We start from the raw sequence: 24,508 nt of genomic DNA on the forward strand, positions 1-24,508 counted from the left end.
CTTATTTCTCTCTGCCAAGAGAGCACTCTGTGCTTGATTTGCATATGTGACAGTCCTCTGATTAATATCCAAGTGGTGAAGCATGGCATCTGGCCTACCTGTTCCCCCCAGTTTAGGGCAAAAGAGGAACATCTGACAGCTGGGCTTCATTAAACACACGCTCTCCGTAGAGAGCTGTCACTCCTCACCAACATGATACACAGCACAGCATTCCCAGCTGTCTTATCTGCTGAGAGGGTGTCCAAGTCTGCCCAAGTCTTATCCTACTCTTTCTTTCTCAGAGAGAATAATGTTGACTCTTAATACTCTGTATTTCAGTTGAGAAGCACACAGGCAATCCTCACCACGAAAGGCTGATGCTGTGAAGGAACTGAGATATTCGATGTGGGTTTAAAGGGGTCATGCATTATTGGATCCTGATATCATGTTTCTAGGGGTTAGCTTATTAAGTAAGTATGTTTTGAACTAATAAAGTGGGGGGTTACCTCTTTGAGAAATGCAAGTAAAGTAAATGGCCACTTCTGTGATTAGCGAAATTCGTTGCACTGTATCCACGCACAGCATGTGTGAATTGCTTTGATGCTAGAGATGGTAAATGCCGTACAGCCATATATGTCAAGAAAAATGACCCAACACAACCACAGTGATTCCAACATACTGTTTCAGCGAGGTAACTGCTCTCCCTCGTTCAAATCTATTATCTGTATAGTTCTTAAACTACTATTGTCACTTGTTGTCTGGCTGCTATATTTTTGATATTTAGAAAAAACTGACAAAAAAACAAACAAACTGAGAACAATGAAGAAAAGATTCAGCTATAAAATGAGGGAAACAAACAAAAACATTCTCCTTCAATTGCTCAGGCATGTCATTACAAATAAACATATTTAAAATCAGTTCATCAGTTTATTTGGAGGGGTATGCAGAGTTTTGGTCACCATCCAGGGACAGAACAATGTTGGACCTTCTTGAAATAAAGAATTCTAAAATAAATAAATAAATAAACACCTCGAACCTTCTTAAATCTCGTTTTTTCTAAAAGGAGCAAAACTAAAAAATCATATATTAAAACTGAAGAGTCTGCAGAATGCTTTAAATTTGCTGTTACTGTCTGCCTCAATGTTCATAAGCAACTAATTGCAACACTAAACCAGGCTGTCAGCACATATTGTCACCATAAATATAGCTTAATTGTAGCACTTAGCGAAGACCACAGAATATGGTTTTGGGTTTGTCTGGGACTTTGAGGCAGTCTTGAGAGTGTAGGATGATGTGTTACCATTTAGATGAGAAGAAGAGAGACAAATTCAACTAAAAATGGAAAGATTTCACTGATCCATTTTTTATTTAAAACTTAAAATCCTCAGCATGGTTGCATTTATTTGAACATAAATACTGCAAAAACAGTAATTTTTTGAAATCTACAATTTAAAATGTTCTATTTTAATATATTTTAAAATCTAATTTATACCTGCAACGTAAAAGCTGAATTTTCAGTATCATTACTCCAATCATCAGCGTCACATGATCATTAAGAAATTATTCTAATATGCTGATTTACAGCTCAAGAAACATTTCTTACTTATTATTTCTGATGCTAAAAGCCCAAATGAACTCTCCATCCCACCTCTGCAAACAATACGAAACAGATTTTTAGTCACAGATTTTATTTTGTTCTACATCCCTAAAGGAAATTAGCTGATAAAGATGTGTATTATGTTCAAACTAAGCCCTTAAATGAACAGCATTTGACTTTTAACTTATATATTTGTGTATATTATATATATATGTACAGTATGTACGGACAGCTGTTATAAAGAATGGAGAGTGAGATTAAGCAAGCCCACTTATCTGAGCCCCCATTCATGAATCAGGCTTTAGGCATTTGCAAAAACATTACTCACATAATTGAATTTTTCTTGTAATTGGTAGCAGCTAGTGTCAGATTATCAGAAGTAAGGGTTTTTAAGATATATTTCATAGTGAAAAAAAAACATCCTATCCATGCTCAAACCCTCAGCATTCACTTCCTGTCTGTACAGCTCCATTATAAATGGGATATTGATAGAAAGCAGGATGTTTTCTTTTTTTGTATTGGCCTACTCTGCATCCATTCCATAGAGTACCTTTGAAATTCATTTAATTCTGCACAGGTCAGTGACTTTATAGATTCATTAGTGAAAAATGAAGATATGATAGCAAGGCACAAAAGATCATAGGCTTCGCAATGAGGGATCAGCACAGCAGGAGCAGTGAATGTGTTAGTATGAATGCTAGCTCACCAATTGTTAAAAGCTTAGTTCTACTAGGAATTCTTCGAAAAAGAAAGTCATTTTCTGTCTGTGAACCTGAAGACATAGTAAGAAACAACATGAGTTATGTACTGAATCTGACATTGATGATGACTAACTGAATGTATAGCATTAATTTTGTTCAATCAAATCAAATTCTAATTCTAATCAATTAGAAGATTAACAAAATATCGGGACTATACACACGCGGCAGCAGTTGTATCCCTTTGTTTTGGAGAGAGTCTGTTTTTATTTAGTCTTTTGTCTTATTGCCCGATCACTGCAGAAGAAACTCTCTACCATATATGAGGGAAGATCCATCAAAATTTTATTTCTCAAGCTCTCAAGCCTTTATTCTGACTGTTTGTTATTGCAAGGAGCATACAGATAGTAAGTTACTAACATAATGTTTTGATCACTGGACTGACAATTGTCAACACTGAGATTTCAAGCATGACTTTTGCAAGGCATTCACATTAAACCAATCAAAAGTGACAGTAAAGACATGATGTTACAACAAATTTCGATTTCAAATAAATGCTGTTCTTTTGAACTTTTTATTCATCAAAGAAGCCTGAAATGACTGGAGTAATGGGTGTTGAAAATTCACCCTTTCCATCACAGGAAAAAAATTATATTTTAAATATATTAAAATAGAAAACTGATATTTTAAATTTGTTATAATATTTTACAATATTGCAGGTTTTACTTTATCAAATAAATGTGGCCTTGGTAAGCATGATAAGTGATGTTTTAATGCTAGTGTATATCATAACATTGTATATTTGTGCATCATATCAGACCTACGTTTATCTGGCATAAAATATTTAATATTATTTATTTTGTAATCATTTATTATCAGTTCATTCATAAGTAAAATATTCTATAGGTTCCTGCATATGGACCATATTTTATTTGCCATGTTCTATAAAATTTTATATGCTGTGACATTTGTCATTTACAACCTCCAACCTGGTCCAATTATTCAGTAAAACTGCAGTTCTTTTTTTTTTTTTTTTACAACTCTTTAAAACTTTATTTTTAATTACTTTTGGGTTCCTTATCAGATTTAATGCCATTGAGAGAATATCACTTGACACAGAATGTTCCTTACAATCATTTAATCATTAACTAGATCATATCTGAGCTGCTGATAACAATCTACACTGTAGGATGTCAAAAACATAAAGTGGTTCATGAGCTAATCGTTTAAGGTTACCATGTCTGGGTCAAGCCATCCAAAGGGATGTACTGTTCTTTCTGATGTGAAGGATGTATTCAACACACTCCAGGAGTGATGCAACAACAATATTTTAGATCAATTGCTGCTCTTAAGGAGCCACGGGTCTCTAAAACCACCTTAACACTGATTCACTGAATGTCACAAACTAAATATCAACAACATGACAAGTCAAAACAGTCTTGTGAAAGCAACAGAGGGAAGAGTTGTCTGTAAACACAAGCCCATCTGGTCTGCCGCTCCACAGGAATCAAAGTGTTTCATTATTATGTAGTAGGTGTGACAGACATTAAGAGGGAACAAAATAATTACAGACTAATTGTGTGTGGCTGGTCCTCATGACACTGTTTAGTTGCATTTTGTTTGAATATTATAATGACTTGTATAAGTAAATGGACCTATCACAGCACACTTTGGCGACCCATTTTTTTGAGGCAGAAATCCCATGTTGTTGTACAGTGAGAACTATTTTTATACTATTATTAAAAGCAAAGATAACAAAAATGTGTATAGAAGGTTGTTGTCAACAAACCTCCTTTTAACCCCACTCAAAGGGGTCATCGGATGCCCATTTTCTACAAGTTGATATGATTCTTTAGGGTCTTGATGAAAAGTCTATAACATACTTTGGTTAAAATTCCTCAGTGGTTGTTAAAAAAAAACACCCTTTTTACCCTGTCAATATCAGCTCTGTTTTCAGCAGGCCGTTCTAGTCCATGTTGCTTTAAATGCTAATGAGCTCTACTGACCGCGCCCCTTTCTTCTGTGGGGTGACAAGCACACTGTAAACTTCAGTCGAGAAACTTGCTAACTAGCACATATTAGGAAACGCTGAGCGAATTTGCTAAGCGCAACCAATCAAACCTGTATCCCTAAATATGGCAAGAAAGAGATTATCAAACAAAGGTTTGTTTGTTTGTTTATAGAAAGCATATAATATGCAAAAGTCACAAACTAGCAAGAAATCAAGCAGACTTAATTTAAATTTGCATCCGCATTCAAAATTTCCTTTTCTCTATTTACTTTTATTGTTATTTAAATGTGTATATTTATATATATATTAGGGGTGTAACGATACGCGTATTCGTATTGAACCGTTCGGTACGACGCTTTCGGTTCGGTACGCGGTACGCATTATGTATACCGAACGGTTCGTTGGAGTAATTAATTATATTTGAAAAAAAAAAAAAAGAGAGAGAAAGAAATATAATGATATGCGTTCAACAAGGTAGCCCAATAACCCAAACAACGTAACAGGCAACGCCCCTGACACTCCCGAAGAAGAAAAAAACACCATCTTATATGTTTATGTTAGGCTACTCAGCAGGCGCTCGCTCACTCAGTACACGCTGAAGGCTCGTTGCAAAATAGCCAATGCGTTTAACAGACTAGAAATGAGAAGATCCTCCAATAACCAACAGGTCTGGTGTTTGGGTGCACTTTGGATTCCCTTTAAGCTATAATGGTGATGGCAAGAGAGTGGTGGATAAAAAAACAACGGTATGTCGCATCTGCAACATGACAGGGTACACCAGCGGGATTACAAAAAAAAAACAAAAAAAACCAGCGGGAATATCTGGGATATATGCGTCAGTACTATCTGGGAAAAGACGAAAAAAAGGAGAAACATGCACGCAGCAAACTATCCCTGCAGCATTTAGACACTATAGCTTACAGGGAATCCAACCCAAACACCAGACCTGTTGGTTATTTTAGGATCTTATATTTCTGGTCTGTTAAATGCATTAGACATTTTGCAACGAGCCTTCAGCGCGTGCTGAGTGAGCGAGCGCCTTAGGGGCCGTTCACATATCGTGCCTAAAAACGCATGGAAAACGCTAAGCGCGTCTTTCTCCTGAGGCGTCTGTCTTTGCTAAGCAACAATGACGTGCTCTCTCCATGAGACGCGGAAATTTCAGCGAAGGATAAATGGATTTGCAGCTCTAAAAATCGCTTGCAGTAGCTCTGCTACTGAATTTATTTCAAAATTGCAATCCATATACAACTATGATCAGCTGTTCCTTCATCTTGGCTGAGCTCTCAACGTTGTTACGGGAAAGGATGAAGCTGATTGGTTGGTTCTTGTCACATGACCCGCGGTGCGCTTGCGGCATTCTGAAAAGTTGAGATGTTTTTACATTTTGCTGTATCTAAAACGTATCGAACCGAACCGAACCGAACCGTGACATCAGTGTATCGTATCGAACCGAACCGTGAATTTTGTGAACCGTTACACCCCTAATATATATTTATATATATATTCTATTATTGTAAAATAAATAGAAAATAAAACATTAAACACCATATTTCAAGAGTTTCATACCCCTATTTGTATTATATATACTGTATATATGCGTGTATGTATAGGCGAAGTACAAATGCTCTGCTTGCGAGTGACGTTGCAGTGATGCACATTACGACACACTTATTGTGCCTCTGTAATGTTTCATGCTAAAAGCAAACACTTTGATCTGTGTTTAGAGATTTAATCCTGTAATTACTGGACGATTATGCAGCTACCCTGGCAATGGAAGTCCATTTCACCAGACACACAGTCATGCAGAGCACCACTTACAAGTGAAAGCACCCACTTGACTTTCACAACTAAAAACTTCTTTAAGTTAAAGTCAATATATTGTCATTTCAGCAATTCATGAGGTGGGAAGAATGAAATGCAGTTTCCCCGAAAACCATGGTGCAGATATTTAACACAACAATGCTGGAGCATTTCACAAATGATATTATTGTCGCAATGATGCCACCTTAGGCTATGTTGTCACTGTTACTATGGTATCGTGTGTCAGCAGTGTCTCATATGTCAAATAGCAAACAGCAAAAAGTACTGATGAAATTGCTCGTTCAAAACGTGAAAAACGGATGTGATAAACATGATAAGGCTGAGCTGTTTTCTCCATCATCGTAAATTCAGGGAGAGCTCACTCTTAGGAAACTAAAAAATAAATACATATAGCATGTCAGTTGAGCCTCCTTAACAGTGATAAGATTAAATGGAAAATAAATGGAGACTTTTGTCATTGGCTGCCGTCAACTATTACCGAAATTCTTCAAAACAGCATCTTCTGTATTCAACAGAAAAAAGAAACTCATACAGGTTTGGAACAACCTGAGGGTGAGAATTTTTCTTTTTTGGGAGAAAAAACAAACCCTCTCACACATTTCGCATGTATCTTTTTTCCTTTGTCTTTTAGTGATCTCATCAGTGTCTAGTTCAATGCTCAGATGTGTCAAGTCCGCAGATGAAAGCCAGAGATTCAATATTGACTCAAACATTTCTCATCTCATCACTCTATGTCAACAATTGCCTCAGTTGTGTTCATTTGAATTTTCTTATAATGGGTTTTGTGAGAAACACAAAACAAAACTGATACTTAAAAAAGTTGTAAATATCATTTAACTGTTTTTTTTTTCATTCAACCAAATCCAAAGTTACTTACAAATTAGGAACATAACAGCAATTCATCACAGAGCCAAAAATAGTCAAAGCATAAAATGGCAGGGTTTTTTGAGGCTATTGTGAAATAGGTTAGTGCAGAGAGCTTTTTCTTTCTTTTTTGTTTCTTTTTTTGGGGTAAGTGCCTTGGTTTAAGGTTGTAGAGAGGTTAAGTGCTTGCACGAGAGCTTGCACAAGATGCGTGTTTACATCACAGAAATTAAAAATTAACCCTTCAGAAATTAGTGAAGGGTTAGAAATTAACCCTTCGATTAAAGGACAATATTTGCCCCCTGGAATTGATTTCCTGGGACATTTTTACCTTTGTGAGGGCAATTTTTCTAAAGACATTTTGTAATGTATCTGTTCTTTTATGTTACATTCTTAAATAAAACCAGTTACTCTCATCAACTACAATACTATGGACTGTTTCCAATCAGATTTTATGAACAGCCATTTTTTACACTGCACCGTTGCAACAGAATCTGCATATCACATTGCATCTATATTTGTTCAGGGGTCATTTACACAGACGTAGGGCAGTTGAACAATAATAATAATACTAATAATAATAATAAAAGCAAGGTCAAGATAAGTGTTTATTAAAAAGTTAAACTACTTTTAACATGAGTGCTACGATTTTAGAATGTTGTGTCATGCCAAGTTGTGTCAAGGACAATGAGACGTGAGCGCAATGGTCAAAAACATCCATCTAGATAACAAAACAATACAATGGACAGTGCAGTGGAATGCAAATGGCCCTTTACACAGACAGTTGCTTCTCTAAGGTGGTATAAATGTATTGGATAATTTGATTGAGTATATCAATAAAATAACAGGAAGGGTAGGGCTCTTGATATTGTAATAATGAATACTTTGTTTTGTGTTTGGGAAAACGGCATGTTCTGGCTACACAAACAAGTTAAGAACCACATATGAAGTAGTTTATAGCTTTTTTTCAAGTATTAGAAAACCAATAGTTATTTTAATAGCCTGAAAAACAAAACAGTTATTCATACTGGAACATGTTATATACAGAAAGAAAGCAAAGAATCCCATGCAGCGGTCCCTTCAGTCTAGAGTGAGTTAAGCAGTCTCACAAAAACACCTTTTATAATCACTAAAGCTGTCTACACTACAAAATGAATCACTTACATCATATCAGGAACGCGTTGTTTATGATGAGAGAATTTGCGAGGGTACATAATTCACTCAGCAAGAGCGCACTGAAACAAAACTCCTTTTTGCTGTGATAATATAAACTTCTCTAATTGGCCATTGTGTTCATAAGCCTAACAGAGAGATGTGTGATTGGTTATAATAATCAATGCCGCAAAAACATGTAAAAAGAAATTTGATGCAACATGAGCAGATCTAAATTTAATGCCACAATCAACACAATTTTCACATTTCACTTATGAGTACATGTGAATTAAATACAGATAATGATTTGGGGAAGTCGTGGCCTAATGGTTAGAGAGTCGGACTGGCAATCGAAAGGTTGTGAGTTCGAATCTCGGGCCAGCAGGAATTGTGGGTGGGGGAGTGCATGTACAAGGGCACTTAGGTAACCTTGAGCATGGCATCGAACCCCCAACTGCTCCCGGGCGCCGCAGCATAAATGGCTGCCCACTGCTCCAGGTGTGTGTTCACAGTGTGTGTGTGTGTGTGTGTGTGTTCACTGCTCTGTGTGTGTGCACTTCGGATGCAGAGCACAAATTCTGAGTATGGGTCACCATACTTGGCTGAATGTCACTTCACTTTCACTGTCACTTTCATGTGCACAGGTGAAATTGTGATAAATACTGCAATATTTCATTACAAAAAAAAATAATAAATCAATTTTGATTTCTATCAGCTGCATCCACTTACCTAAGAAGCCACCTCTCTCAACATTCATGTCCCATTTAGTTCAAATGACCTCCTAAAATAGTCAGCTACAGTTTGCCCTTATAAAACACTTTTATACCATACTGTATACCTTAATTAAAGTGCTGGTAAGAATACAAATGTAGTAAAAATGTAGTAAAAAAAGCGACCTTGCCGTTTAGGTCATTCAATAATCAGAAATGTGGGGGGTGGAGTCTAATAATCTTGAGTCTCTGCTTGATCTGGCAAGCTGTAATGTGATTGGCTAGTTTTGTGCTAGCTTTGGCTTCTACCAGTCTGTCTCCCTTTATTTATGCCTATTAAAAAATCAACACTTATTATTTTTGGTTTAATTCAATTCAATTCAAGGTTTAATGGAAATTGTGAATATACAGTCAGTTTCCACACATTTGCATTCATTTTTGGGATATTTTGTATACAGCTGATCACAGACCGACCTTGCTGCACCATTATAAGAGTTTTTTTTTTTCACTATTACAATATTATTTCATGTGAACTATTTCACATAAATCCACTGCGAAATGGGTAAAACATCTGCTAAAATCTCTGCTTTTTCATGTTTCATGTCTTTAGGGTGGTTCTTGCTATCAAAATATTCATCTATCTTCTAATTCAGTGTGGTTAGAAAATCTGCCAAATGTAAAATAAATGGCAATGCATCTGAACAAGACGAAATCTGGATCATAACTCTTACTTCTTCTCTACAGCACTGACATTCACAAACCCTAGATGGTTAAATATCCTCAAAGATGAATGTAAGATGACAGAGACTCATAATACACATACCAGAGTGCTGCTTTCTGTCTTTAATGTTCATAAAAAAGCAGAACATTTTAGTAATATTATATACTGTAGTTGATAGTACTATTGGTGATTCCTGAGTGAGTGAGTCAGTTATTTTATTTGGCTTGGAAAAAACACAAATGAATGAAAACTGGAAAGATAATAGTGAAACCACTAGAGAAAAAGAAAGGGAATGTAAAAGGCTAAAGGCAGTATCTACATACTTGAATGTGCCTTGAGCTACTTGAGTTTGCGGGTTTCAGGTTTTTCTCAGCCTGACATCTGCGCATTCAATTTTGCTAAAAGCTCAGCTCAACAAAGTACAGCAGATACACAACTGATTGTCGTGTGTGCCAAAATATTAATAAAAAAACTAATAAATCCATAAATAAATATTTTAGACACATAATGTATGTACTGAATACTAAATCGCCAGATTGCTGGACACTGCTGAGAAATGACATACTTTCCGATTTCAACATGAATAGAAACTGTGGACCACTCTTCCCAAGTTTGTTTGCTATTACATAAAAACGACCTTATAAAACCAAAACACTCATTACATAAATCTTACATACTCTGGCCATACTTCTGTCTAATAGTCAACAAACATGAGTTGATAATCTGTGATGCTGATGAGGTAATTTTGCCTAAGAAGGACAGACAAGGCACTAATGAGAAGGATTAGATTAAATATCACATCTCATAGACAAAAGCCAATAGACACATTTGCATATTCAAAGCCTTCTTAAATTAGATTTTTTTTTGTGAATTCTGTCCTTCAAAATATTGGAGGTATAAGTGGTCAAAAAAAACAAAAAACATTCCTGGCATATGTTCAGACATGAGTTAATTATTTGAAAAGTTAAAATGGAATCTCTATTTTTCATAAAGGAAAGGTCAGGAAAGATGCTACGTGATTTGAGTATTAAATTTATTAATCACAATATGTGTTGACCAAAATTAATTGTTTCATAAAGTTTCAGAGTTAGAATTTTGCTAAAAAAAAAAGAAAAAAAAAAAAAAAGCCTATAAAGGCTGTTTAATGACAGTTTAACACAGCTCATCAAAGTAAAACATAACTGAAATCAATCATTAGGCTTAGTGTATTACATCAACTGTATCTTTTTTTCTTCTTTTTTATTGAGCATTCAGAAATTGACTTACCCCAATAAACTCACCCTGAAAAGATTCTGTGGAACAAACTAGCCCCTGACTCTCTTATATTTTTTGCAACATAAATCTGCACATGAAATGCATTCTGCACATCTGTTCTGACTTCAGACTGAATGTTTAAATGGCCTCCTTAGTCCCATGCAGAGCATTAATTTAAAACAACAAACAATAATAACAGATATTTTGGAAAGCCAGTAGCTATTTATCCTCGACATAAAGCTCCTTTTAAAGTAAAGTGGGCTGAAATGAAACTTACACTGCAGAGAGTTTGTTTTTAACTCAAGAAAGGTTGCCAAGAACGGTCGAATCTCCCCAAGCTTGCTCATGTCTGCCTATTAATTTTTCCCTTTATACTATATACAGCATATTCTGAGATATCCGAATAAATTTATTTAATTAAGTGCTGCTGAAATCCGCGCTGTTTAGCATCCTTAAAAATCATTTTGTGGAACTGAGAAATCTGTTAACACGTGTTAAGGTCTGAATACATTTCTATCAGTGTTTCATAAGAACATGTTTATCATCGCCAGAAATCAGCAGGTCAGAGTTATTAGTTTGCAAACAATTACTTACCTGTGAAGATGAAAAAAGCAAATTGAAAAAAAGTTTGACGAGTAACATAATCCATGGCTCCTTGGAGAAGGATCCTGGAGATAAAGTACTGTTAGCCTAATATCTGTCCACTTTTATTACTGGAGCGGATTTTTTTTTTTTTTTTTTTAAGCTAACAGTAACAACAAATAAAGCGTCTTTCTGTAACTATCCAATTCCGTTTTACAGCTCCAGCTCCTCGCGCTTCAGAGCCACTGTGATTCATTATGATGCTGATGCTGCAGCGCCTCTCTCTCTCTCTCTCTCTCTCTCTCTCTCTCTCTCTCTGTCTGACGCTTGGTCTTAATGCCGGTTTGTCACAGTAGGTCAGTCTCATGCACTCTTCAGGGTCAAAGGTAATCTCAAAGGTAAACTCAGTAATGTTTTACAAATTACGCGTTTGTTTTACAAGTCAGGCTTTCATATAAATAAATGAACATGGCTTTAGGAAAAATATCACTAAAATTATGTACATTTACATAAGGTGACAGAATATACATATACCGGTGTTCCAGACAAAGCCAGTTGATTTTACTCAGAGCAGGTCACTTTTTCATGGGGACAGCCATATTGACATCACGTGACCAGTTTTGTCGTATAACTGGCAGTATTGTGCAAGTATTAATAAATCGAGCATCCTTTTCTAAAGGAGACATCACAGCTTTAGAGCATCACAGCACATGCTGTTGCCAGAATTGGGGGTTAGTGTGTTTCTCTGTCATGTGATGGAGCATGTGTTTGACATGAGTTTCTAATATAGAGATTAGATTCGCCTGTCATCTCTCCAGAATAATGATGAGACGTCTGGCATTTAACATTTCAGGAAGTAGTTCACTTCCTGACGTACAGTAGAAGTTCTGCACATACCTGACTTATCAAAGACATCAAGGCTTTGTGTTTTTTCAAGATTTTCCAAATCTTGTTTCCGTATTTCTGTGTGGAACACACAAATATATATTTTGAGATAATGTTTTGTAGATGCACAAAAATATGTTCATTATGTCCTCAGCTCTGTATGTGACAAAGCAAATATTATTTAGGCATACCACTTAGAAAAATGAACATGAAAGCATGTAAATAAATAAATAAATAAATCATGTAGTTACATGATACATTAGTGTCCTGCAGTGTCATTCGCGAAATGTCCCATTAGATCTATTACTGTTTTATGCAAGGGAACTTACAGTTAAAAGGTTTTTACTGTAGCATTTTTACGGTCTCTTACAGTTAAAACAATAATTATTTACAGTGTAATGACATTAGCACAGCATCATGTAAATGAATTCAAATCTTAAATTAAAGCAAAAACAAAGGTTTACGTCTACCATTTAAATGGTCCTTTACAAAACACAGAGAGGATTGAAAATGTAATGTCTGTCAGCAGCCCCGTCTGTGTGAGGTCTGTTTTAAAGTTTGATTGCTCTAATTAAAACGGCATGATTGGTCAGATAATGGATGAATCAGCAGCAGATACATGAAATAAAATGCTTTTGCATTACACTTTGTAAAGCCTCAGCTATTCATAGAAACCTTACTCACTCATCACTGGCCTCTGTTCTTTAGTGGAAAAATAAAGAGAATGGTAAAATTCCAAGAAACTTCCAACATAATAACATGTTCCTGTAGGTCAAATAGAACATGGTGCTAGCATCGTCAGAGCCATGGGTTCAATTGCCAGGTTATGCAAGAATTCAAAAGATGTATAAACTGAATGCAATGTGCAGTATGTTTGAATAAAATAATCTGCCAAATGCATAATTGTAATGTAAATATCATTAGATAGTTGTGTAAAAACACCTCAGTGGACTATTTCATGTAATTGATGATGAACAATATTATTGACACTAAGTTTGACCAAGCATTCACATGGAATTTGAATATACTGATAACTTGGGTTTTAGGACTACAAACTGACCAGCTTCACTGTAGATCAATCAGTCAGACCAATATTTTACAGATCAGTCATATCTCACACACACCTTTGTAATGAAAAACATTTGTTTCACAAATGTTGCTGGCAACAGTTGTTAGATAAGGAGCACTGTTCATGTGCTTAACGAATATTGTGCAAATAATTGAGTAATGTACACTGTGGACACATATATGCAAGGTCAATATCATTTTAAAAACAAACAAAAAACTCCCACTTTAACTGTGGATGCATTGCTATTTAGTTTAAATGTACAAATAACTTCTCCTGTCAATGCGCAAGTTGTAATACAATATGAAATGTAACTCCACCAATGACAATCCAAAAGTTACTCGTGTGCTGAATTAATAGGAACTTTAACAAAATTTTGATATATGATCCCTTCCTTAATCATTTTATGGATGACTTGCATATGGCAATGATGAGAACTGTTTTGGAGTAGCTAATAGAAAAATGAAAGATTAGGTATTAGAGCGTAGCTGGCTTGTGTTTAGAGATGCAGATTAATAAAATATTAACTTCTGATTAAATAATAATAAATAAAGCATATAAATCCATAATAAAGCAACTAAGTTTTTTATATTAGTGCCAATAGATACTATCATGAAATATATTATTTTTGAAAGGTAACTGTTTATTTGGATAATTACATATAATACATTTAAGGCTTGTATTGTATTCAGTTGTAAAAAACTAGATTCTGATTGGTCAATCACACTACCCAGTGATTAAAAAACTGGCTTCCAAATACACCTATACTTTATGGAAAGTGAAAAGCAGTATGCAGCATGAGTAGAATGTCCAAATTTGTAGTATTTGCAAAACAATAGATCTTAAAAATATCTGGATGATTTACGCCTTCATGTTCAATTGTGTTCTGTCCTGCAATTAAGGTGCAGTCACATTAGCAACATTACAGTCAAGTTTTGCTGGCATAAAATGGTCAATAGTGTAGCAGTGAAGCACCGTTCAAACCTTGCTCTCTGTTGGTCATTGTGGTGAATCTGCGTGATCAGCTTGAACCCTTTGCGAAATCTGAGCTTGTAAATCCAGTAAAATTCCAAATAGGAGTGAAATGACCAAATTAATGAATTATTTGCTTAATTTTAGCCCGATTGAAAATGTACATTTTGTTGTCATGATGGGACCTCTTGTTCTCAATTGAGGAGGCTTTGTTCCAGTTTTCATCTTCAGTCTTCTTTCGATTTTGGAGAAATCAGTCTTCTTTCATTCTAACCACACAATCGTTGTCTGGTTAGAATGAGATAGATGTGCTCTTATGGTAGGAATGTGACAACTGGATGCATACAAAAGCCTCTAGGAATTATTCTCTTGGAGCACTACTTGACCTGAACATTACATCATCACTTAAAAATCATGCGTAATACCATTCAAACGATTCCTCACTGTCTATCATACCACTTTAAAGAGAAAAATGAGTGTGGATTTCAGTAGGTCATCAAGAGAAGAATGGAAGACATATTTTTTAAATCCAAAATATGATTAAAAGAAAGCTGTTTGAAGTTGCTCCCAAACTTGGAATTCACTTCAAGGAAGAATCCACCAACTCACTTTCCACTTGCATTTGGAATAGGCTGAGGTGCTGGATCAGACAATTAGATGGAAAACAACAATCATGCATAGGAGGAGGCCACATATATTACCCTGCCTGAACTCGGCACCGAGCAATGAAGCAATGGAGTTTTTTTTATAGTGCTATCATATTATCCATTCATATATTATAGTGTCATCTGATCATAAAAGAAAGTACAAGTAAAATTAACCCATGCTATGCTGAAAACTCTGCACCTAATTTGGTGTTTGCAGTCAAAAATGGCCGGCCTTTTAAAACTAACTTGTGAATCTGTTATTATGCTATATTATCATGTAATCTTGGATTCAATCTGTTTAGCAAGTTGTTTTCTTTCAGTTAGCAGAGCTTTTGTATTTCTTATTGGAAGTGATTGATCGTAGGTCTCATTTATCTTAGCTTATGCACCTCAATGTGTGAAAAAAAACATTATCGTGGATAAGTTTGGCAATGTTCTCTCAGAAACTGAGATGTTTAGATTAATGAGACCTACGATCAATCAGTTCCAAAAGGAAATAAAAAAGACTGAATCCAGTATTTGGTAATAATATTGCATAACAAGAAATTTTATAAGTAGATTTCTAAGATATTTACAGGCTGGTTGTTTTTGATCAGGAATAAAACCAAGTGTAACATGGTGGAAAAATTTCCCAAAAAATAACAAAAGATATAACCATTTTTTTTTTTTTTTTAAGTTGTTATGCCCAGTGTGAGCCAAGTCAGTAGGTATTAGTCCCATGAAAAATGGAGACATAGAATGCACACAAACTACACACAAAGGCACAGATTTAAAACTGTCGAATTAAAAATAATGCAGTGATGATAAACTATATTATGAAAAAACTATACACCTTTTTTCCAAGCAACACTGAGCAAAAATAGAACAGAAGGTCCTCCATTCAAGCAGTTTATAAAAATGTTAACTTTTTTGTCACTGATTTAGTAATCAAGGGCTATACTTTCTCAAGAGAACTTGGTTTCAAAAAGCACTTTGTGTTATAACAGGCTGCACAAGAGTCACTCCTATAGCTATTCATTTGCATAAACGCTAAGTGTATATGTATATATATATATATATATATATATATATATATATATATATATATATATATGTGAAAACATTTTTTAAGACTGCAGTACACTTTTCCCCAGTATAGCAGTCTACACAATATAACATTTATGTTCAGATTTGTCATGATATCAGTCTATGATCAATAGAGACTCATTTCCAATCAAATTCCCAAAATCATCTGGACTATACACTTCTTTAAATATATAGCTCTACACTCCAGCTTGTTAATAAATATCTCAGGAACACTTTCTCAGTGGAAATTTTTTGCTGATATCTGTTTTCATCCGGTTTCTTACGATTCCAATAAAGAGTTGAGAGATAAACTAAGACTAACTGATTATATTATAAAGTGTTGTGTAACGACTAAGTTTGGTAGAAACACTGTGTATTGCAGATCTCATTCACCATTTTCCTCATGGAAGACATGATCGATAGATCAAGTTACCTCATTGTAATCAAGCTGGACATGTACATCAATAACTGGTAATTAGTGGTTAGCACTATGCTGTGCAGTCCAGTGAGCTGTTAAAAATGAGTTAAATGGGAAAAGCATTAAGTGAATGATATCCAGCACACTTCATTATTGTGATGCGCATCTGTAGACCCATACGTTTATGACTCAACAGGAAGTTACTGTATCATAATGAAAGGAGAAAATGAGCTTCTGTGAGGTCTAATGTATTGAAGACTTAAATAATTAAATAAGTGACTTGGATAAGCTAAGGCTTTGTCACTCACATATGATCTTCATCTGTAAAATCCTTGTGTGTCTCAGAAATGAATATAATAAGAGGTTCAGCAGGGTCACATTAGAAATCTGTGATTTAAAGTCTAATTTAAACCTAATTCCATACTATTTGTTTTAAACTTCTTAAAATCCTACATATTTTGCTACATATACAGTATAAATGTATAACCTTTTTTTTAAGAGATCAAAAAACATTGAAATTAAATGGCACTTTGACAAAAAGGTTGCTGACCCCTTTATTAAAGTTTTCGAAATAGCACAAGCTATAACTGAATTACAAGTAACCACATATTGCTACACATTTCTACACCTCAAGTTCCTCATAAACTGAAAACCATGGCAAATTAGCCTTCTGAGTTGGCCTTCGAACTGACTTAATGACTGAACAATGCTAACAATATTTTTTCATAGGGCCTGTGCAAATTAAATTCATATGTGAGCTGTTTTCAATAATACCAATCAGCAGAACACTGGCTTCCTCTTTGACAGTGTCACATATTATCAAGTATTATTAACATTCAGCATGCCTTCAAGGGTATTAAACCTGAAATTGATCAAATACCTCTTTTTATTATTATTATACGGAAAGTCTCAGATGTCTGAAGTTAATTCATTTGTTTATTCCCTATTTCATGGCTTTAAGTATAAGATCTAATACAACAGAGGGTTCAGGTAAAGTGGATCAGGGAGGTAACACGAGTGTATTGTGACTGAGATGTTTCTCTCTTTTCTTTTTTGCAGGATAAATGACCGAGATCTAGACTGAAACCCAGACTGTATTCACAATAGAACCTGCTATGAGATGCACCTGCTAATTGAGAAGTAAAACTTATTTTTCTGTCTATCATGATCTGTTGTAATTGAAAATGGACATGCAGTGAAATTACATAAATTGAGAACAACAAAAATATCCTTTTTTCTCTGTGTCGAGTAGCTGAAAGTCTACATTTCAGTCTTGTTTATTAGACCAGTGCCAAGAAAACACTTATACTTACTAAATGCTTAAGTGCAAACAATTCCAAGGACCCAAAGTTTCAGTTCATTCATAATTAGCTAAACATACTAAAGTTTTATTTGTAAAGGTCATTTTCAAACTTTGAAGGAACATGATTTCCCTCTGCCTCAAATTTTATGGGATTTCAATCGAAACACTTGTGTTCCACAAAGCTGAAATTATGAGGAATAATATTAAAAAGCCTAACAACATTCACAGTGAGGGATATTATCACAAGTAATCCGAGTATTTTCAAATGTCCCACACAAGAAGATATATTCTCACTGCACTTTATCGTGTATTTTTACTGGCAAAGTAAAAACTGGCGCAGTTGCAGAGAGGAGATAGAGTGAATTATACTTATCAACATTGAGGACATAAAGCTAATAAGTCATTAGCCATTAGCCAAGCCATTTTCCAAGCTTGCCAATAATGTGCTGCTGCAAGCTTGGAGGATTTTTACAGGCTTTGTGGGACTGCTCATGGAAGTATTTGGGAAAAGAAACAGGTGTGTCTTGATATGCAATTAGGTGAGTGCATTATTTCACCAGCCTGGAAAGAATATGCAGTGGGTGTTAATGCTAGCAAGTGAGTTATATCTGGGTCTCTGGTGTATCACACACATTAAACAGGCTTTGTCTGGTATGTGCAGATGACTTTGAGTGTTGAATGACTTTCTCTTTTGACATGCTCCTTGCACAAGATCCTGGCATTCATGCTGCAAGACATCTCAAACACAGCTTGGATGAGGCCTAGTTATGTTCTTGATGTCATAACTCTACTGGGAGTAGAGCTTTAAACTTGTTTAGCTTAAGCCTGTCAACGCATATATTTTTGGAACAAATGAGGAACAATAAACATATTTAGTACATGATATAAATCATGACTCCCCCTGAGTCTGTCTCTCCTTTTATATCGTTATTGAAAACAGGCACAAATATTGAATTATAGGATGTTAGCTAAGATTGTGTGTGTGCGTGTGTGTGTGTGTGTGTGTGTGTGGATAAATGTGAATTGTGTGATTGTTCCATTTAAAATATTTATATCTCAGCTTAATATGCAGAGACAACTAATTAAGCAATTTGCAGATTTGCCCAAATTTCCCTTTGTTTCTTTAAGCATTCTGACACACCTAACATATTGACAATGTCACAACCATTCATGTCAGTTTGGGAAACTCAGGCTCATTGGAAAAAAAACATGCATTTACATTTCTGCTCAAATCAAAAAAAGTGCATACAATTCAATAGTTTACAGCTGAAATGACCACTAGGGATGGTAAAACACCAACAACTTTTTGTTGGTGGCAGATTACACATAAATAGATATTTTTACGTAGTAATATGTTAACACCTCAAAACACTTTTACCATATTGTATGATTTGTAAATTCATTTTGAATCACATAACCAGCTCCATATGTATGTCTTTTCTGACAGCTCACCTGGTATCAGAGCAATCGGCTACAATAAGCATATTGCTCAGAATAAAAATATTATATTATTATTATTTTGCCATAGGTTTTCCCAAAGGGCATGTTTCGAATGTGAGGTGGGGCTATTAGTTTATCTGACTAATAATGTAGCCAATGGCAGGAAACCTGTTTGATAATAGTCATTTTGCATTTCTGTTTGGTGATGCTAGTGGTGCAGAAATGTCACACTTCATCTTTTAAGGAATAGTTCCCCCTAAAATTCAAATTCTGTCAATAATTACTCACCCACATGTCATATTAAGCCCTCTAAAACCAAATCATAGATTTGTATTACAAAATAAAAAGGTTATAAAAGGTGTCTGTATCACAGGAAAGACTGAAAACTTTGTAATCAGATAAGGCAAATAAAAAAGCAACACTGTAGTGTTCCACATAAGTCCTACATTCATACAATTCATTAATCATTTCTTTCACTTGGTGCTGTGAAGCGATCACACAACAGTGGCTTTTCCTGGTTTCAAGTTTATACAAAGAACTCAATCATTAGTATAATGGAAAAAGAGATTTTGAGGCACCCTGGGATGCAGCACAGCTGGAATAGCAGGAGTGAGACCACAGCCAGCATCTGGGAAAAAGGGAGGGAGAGGACGATTGAGAGAGACAGGGAAAAAAAAAAGGTCTTCCGTCACAGCACGCTTCATTATTTGGCCCTGTCAAAATACACTGTGCTGTCAGAATATAAAACTCATGACCCTTTTCAGAGTAAGTTCACCCACTACGGCCCTGATGAGAGAGGACAGGTCCTCGGATTTCTCTTGGACTGGGCGAGCTCCAAGTAGCACCTGAGCAAACATAAAAAGTTACATATTCTTTCTCCACTTTTACTGATTTAAAGCAGACGTTTATCCAAAATAAATAAATAAAAAACAGTAAGGCAGTGCAATTATTTTAACAAAATGCAGCAATTAGAGGTTCAATGATTATAAGGCACAATATAGACACTACTAGCCAGTGTCCTACAGTACTGTATCTGTCCATCTGAGGTATATTCCAGATATACAGGTCTGCTCTGATTAGCCCAGAAACTTAGGGGGGCCGATCAGAGACCAGCCAGGCGGAACCACTAATTGGAAACCTCGGTCCACTAATTCCAAAGGCATGATCTGCCCCCAAGCAACCCTGATAAAGATGAGCTTATGTACAAGATCAATACTGGTTGCCTAGAGATGCATTGGCTGGCTGAGGACCTTGATCGTTGTATCTATCCGATGCCATTTTTCCTTTTCATTAGCCCACATTAGCCTCCAGCCTGAGGCTTGATGTAACCCACAAGAGGAGGATAACAAAGGAAAATGGTGCTAAACAATTATCCAATTAAACGGCTTTTGTCCTAAAAGATTGGCCATGTACGGATGAACTTAACGGGTCATTGCATTGTTGGAGAACAACTTTAATTATTAATTAAATGGAAAACTCTGTAACGGTGGTTACACTAACTATTGGAAATTAATTAAAAAATTAATCTCAAAACTAATCTTCACTAATTCGGGCGCCAGGCAGACTTAAATCCACCATTACACACACATAGATATCAATGTAATGAAACACACACACAAAAAAAATTCAATTTCATCAAATTGTAATGTGCAATATCAAGATGACGAAACATTTTTACAGAGAGTCAAATGCATATACACAAATCACTCCTGTGGTGCAACAAGTACCAGAAATGATTAGTCAAGAAAGAAAAAAAAAGTGTTTGTTACTCAAAAATACAAAGTGACAAAAGTTCAATAATCAAACAGACAATCAAAATATTCAAAAACAGTTCAGAATCAAATATTTAAATGTTTCCCCAAAAAGAAAACTAAATAAATAAAACTTTGAAGGCATAGGAAAATATGTGTGTGTGTGTGTGTGTGTGTGTGTGTGTGTGTGTGTGTTCTTGAATTACGTGAATAATGATGCGGAAGATTTTGGAAGTTTTAAAGTGCGTCGTTGGTAATGAATACCTGAGTTGCGTCTCAGCAGTTTTATGAATCAACACTCTCTTCTATGGACATCGGTGAGACAATACGCCAGGATAGCGATTAATCCTCTTTGTCCGCCGAAATCGAAGACCCAAGGCAGAATGCCAGCGAGTGGACTTACTCACGCTCTGCAGTCGGCGTCAGAAACGCAAGAGCTCAGCAAACGATCACGCACTGAGTTGAGTCTCAGCAGTTTTATGAATCAACACTCTCTTCTATGGACATCGGTGAGACAATACGCCAGGATAGCGATTAATCCTCTTTGTCCGCCGAAATCGAAGACCCAAGGCAGAATGCCAGCGAGTGGACTTACTCACGCTCTGCAGTCGGCGTCAGACACCGGATCAAACACGTTCAGCAGGTAAACCATTCCGCTTTCAGTGCTGTAGTACCTTTTTCACAAACTGGCATGTACATGATAAGTTAAACCGCCCGCAACTCGGCAGCCTGCCTGCCCTCTCACTGCCACTCAACACGTCACCATCTCTTCCTCCTTTTTTTCTCCTTCCACTTCCTCTTTTATTCCTCCATTTCCGCTCATAATCCTTCACACCTTTCTCCTGATTAGCTCTTACAACCAACAGTGCGGTTTATTCCAAAACCGTCACACTCCCCCTCCCCTGGAAAAACAACCCATGGTTAAAATCCCTGAAACTCCTCTTCTTCATCAGAGGTGTCTTGGAATATTTTTAGGAGTTTTTCCTTGCTTTGGGACTCTAATTCTTCAGCTGTCGGGTAACACGGTTTCATATTGCAAACATGAATTGTGCGGACATCCTCCCCAGTAGTCTCCAGTGCCACACGATAATTGAGTGGACCCAGCGGTTTTATTATACGATAAGGACCTCTCCATTTGCTGGCTAGTTTAGCAGTAAATTTAGCTTTTGCACTAGACTGTGGAAAGTTCCTGATCCACACACGGTCTTGTTCTTTAAATGTTACTTCTCGTCGATGCTTGTTGTAATTTCGTGTTTGTCTAACATGAGCTTTTTTGCTGTTTTCCATAGCTTTTGATTTAAGCTGAGTTAAACAATGAACAACATCATAGGCTGCCATGTCAGGAGTAAGATTTCTACCTTGGAGGAGTTTGTCCATTGGACCCTGTAGTCTTCTTCCCAATTGCAGTTCAGCAGGGGTCATTCCTATGGTCTCTTGTACAGCTGAATTGATGGCAAATCTGAACTCTGGTAAATATTGATCCCACTTGTTGTGTTTTTCATCCAGGTATGCGGCGATCATGTACTTAATGGTGCGATTGGCTCTCTCAGTCATGTTGGTCTGAGGATGGTACGCAGTAGTCAGTTTAGGTGTTACATTCCATTTTTCGCAGAGCTCCTTGAAAACAGATGACACAAATTGCGTACCTCTATCAGACAACAAGAAATTAGGCACACCCCACCTGGTCAGAATTTCCTTCTTGAAGATTTCAGCAACCGTCTTTGCCATGGCATTTCTCATGGGGAACATCTCAACCCAACGAGTAAAGTAATCAATGAACACCAAGAGATATTCATTTCGGTTGGAACTACACGGTAAGGGCCCCATTATGTCCACACCCAGCATTTCATTAGGGTGAGTGACAGTGGGATGCTGCATTTTTCCAGCAGGTTTTTGGTTGTCACTCTTGAGTTGTTGACATTTTATGCACCTTTTTACCCACTGTTTAACATCATTCCACATTCCTGGCCAAAAAGCCACTTCTTGAATTCTCTTATAGGTCTTAAATATTCCTCCATGACCGCTCAAGGGGCTGGCATGATAATGCTGAAGGATCTGTGGAATCAGGCTAGCTGGAACACACACCCGATAATGCAGCTGGTTGTCAGCCAGGTGAGCTTTACGATAAAGCTTGTCTTCGAGTACCTCATATTGTTCTTTCAAGTGGAGATCACCTTGTGCCATGGTTTGCAATATTTTCATGATTACTGAGTCTTTATGCTGTTCTTCCCAGATATTATCTAGAGAAATTGGAAGATCTTCTGACTCCTTGCGGCCGGCATACAGATTGCAATGGATACCAATGGGGATTCGAGAGAGTGCGTCAGGGGCCACGTTTAACTTTCCTTTCCGGTATTCAACAATGAAATCAAATCTCTGCAGTCGCAAAGCCCATCTAATCAGACGACTGGAGGTCTTGGTGGACCCCATCACCCACTGCAATGCAGAGTGGTCAGTAACAACAGTAAACAACTTGTGTTCAAGATAATGCTGCCACTTCTCCAGAGCCCAAACCACTGCCAAACATTCTTTTTCCGTTGCGGAGTAATTTATTTCAGCTTTATTCAAAGCTCTGCTAGCATAAGCTATGACTTCCTCCTTCCCCTGGTCCCTCTGGGTCAACACCGCACCTAGACCCATTTCACTAGCATCTGTGTAGACAATGAACGGGTGTTGTAAATTTGGGTGTCCCAAGATGGGAGGGGTCATCAAGCTTATTTTCAACTGTTCAAAAGCATGCTGACAACATGGCGTCCACTGGAAGGCTTTGCCTTTCTTCTTCAGGGCATTAAGGGGTTCAGCGATCTGGGAGAAGTGTGGAACAAACCGATGGTACCATCCGGCTAAACCAAGGAATCGCTGGACCTCCTTAAGGTTTCTTGGGACTGGATAAGAGCGAATAGCTTCAACTTTGTTGGGATCAGCAGATATACCTTGAATACCCACGACATGGCCCAGGAATGTTAATTCCTGCAGACAGAATTTGCTTTTTTTAAGGTTAAGAGTCAGACCAGCATTTTGCAGCTTGTTGAGAACGCTCTGGATATCAAGGAAGTGCTGTTCAATAGTAGGAGAATAGATAATAATATCATCTATATACACAAAGCAATTGTGACCACGTAGTTCCCCTAAAACAGTTTCCATTAATCTTTGGAAGGTGGCTGGAGCATTTTTCAAACCAAAGGGCATAACATTAAACTGAAATAATCCAAATGGAGTAATAAATGCTGTTTTTGCTGTACTTTCAGGATCCATGGTCACCTGCCAGTATCCGCTATTCAAATCAATAGTGGAGAAAATAGAAGCTCCAGAGAGAGATTCCAAGATCTCTGTGATGTTTGGTAGTGGGTATGCGTCACTTTCTGTAATAGCATTTACCTTACGGTAGTCTACACAAAACCGGAGACTCCCATCTTTTTTAGGGACTAAAACAACAGGCGAAGCCCAACCTGAATGGGAAGGTTCCACAATGCCAGCACTTAACATCTCTTCCAATTGTTGTTCCACAACAGCTTGTTTGGTCGAAGACATACGATATGGTCGTTGCTTTATGGGCACTTGCTGAGTGA

General features: G+C 36.6%; 1 pseudogene; it reads right to left on the reverse strand.

Moving 5' to 3' along the window:
• The window catches only part of LOC113060604 (leukocyte tyrosine kinase receptor-like), a 52,012-nt pseudogene extending 40,415 nt beyond the window's left edge, over positions 1-11,597 (reverse strand).
• Between the last annotated feature and the right edge of the window lie 12,911 nt (positions 11,598-24,508).

This window comes from Carassius auratus, chromosome 42, assembly GCF_003368295.1.
Source record: "Carassius auratus strain Wakin chromosome 42, ASM336829v1, whole genome shotgun sequence".
Taxonomy (NCBI): Eukaryota; Metazoa; Chordata; class Actinopteri; order Cypriniformes; family Cyprinidae; genus Carassius; species Carassius auratus.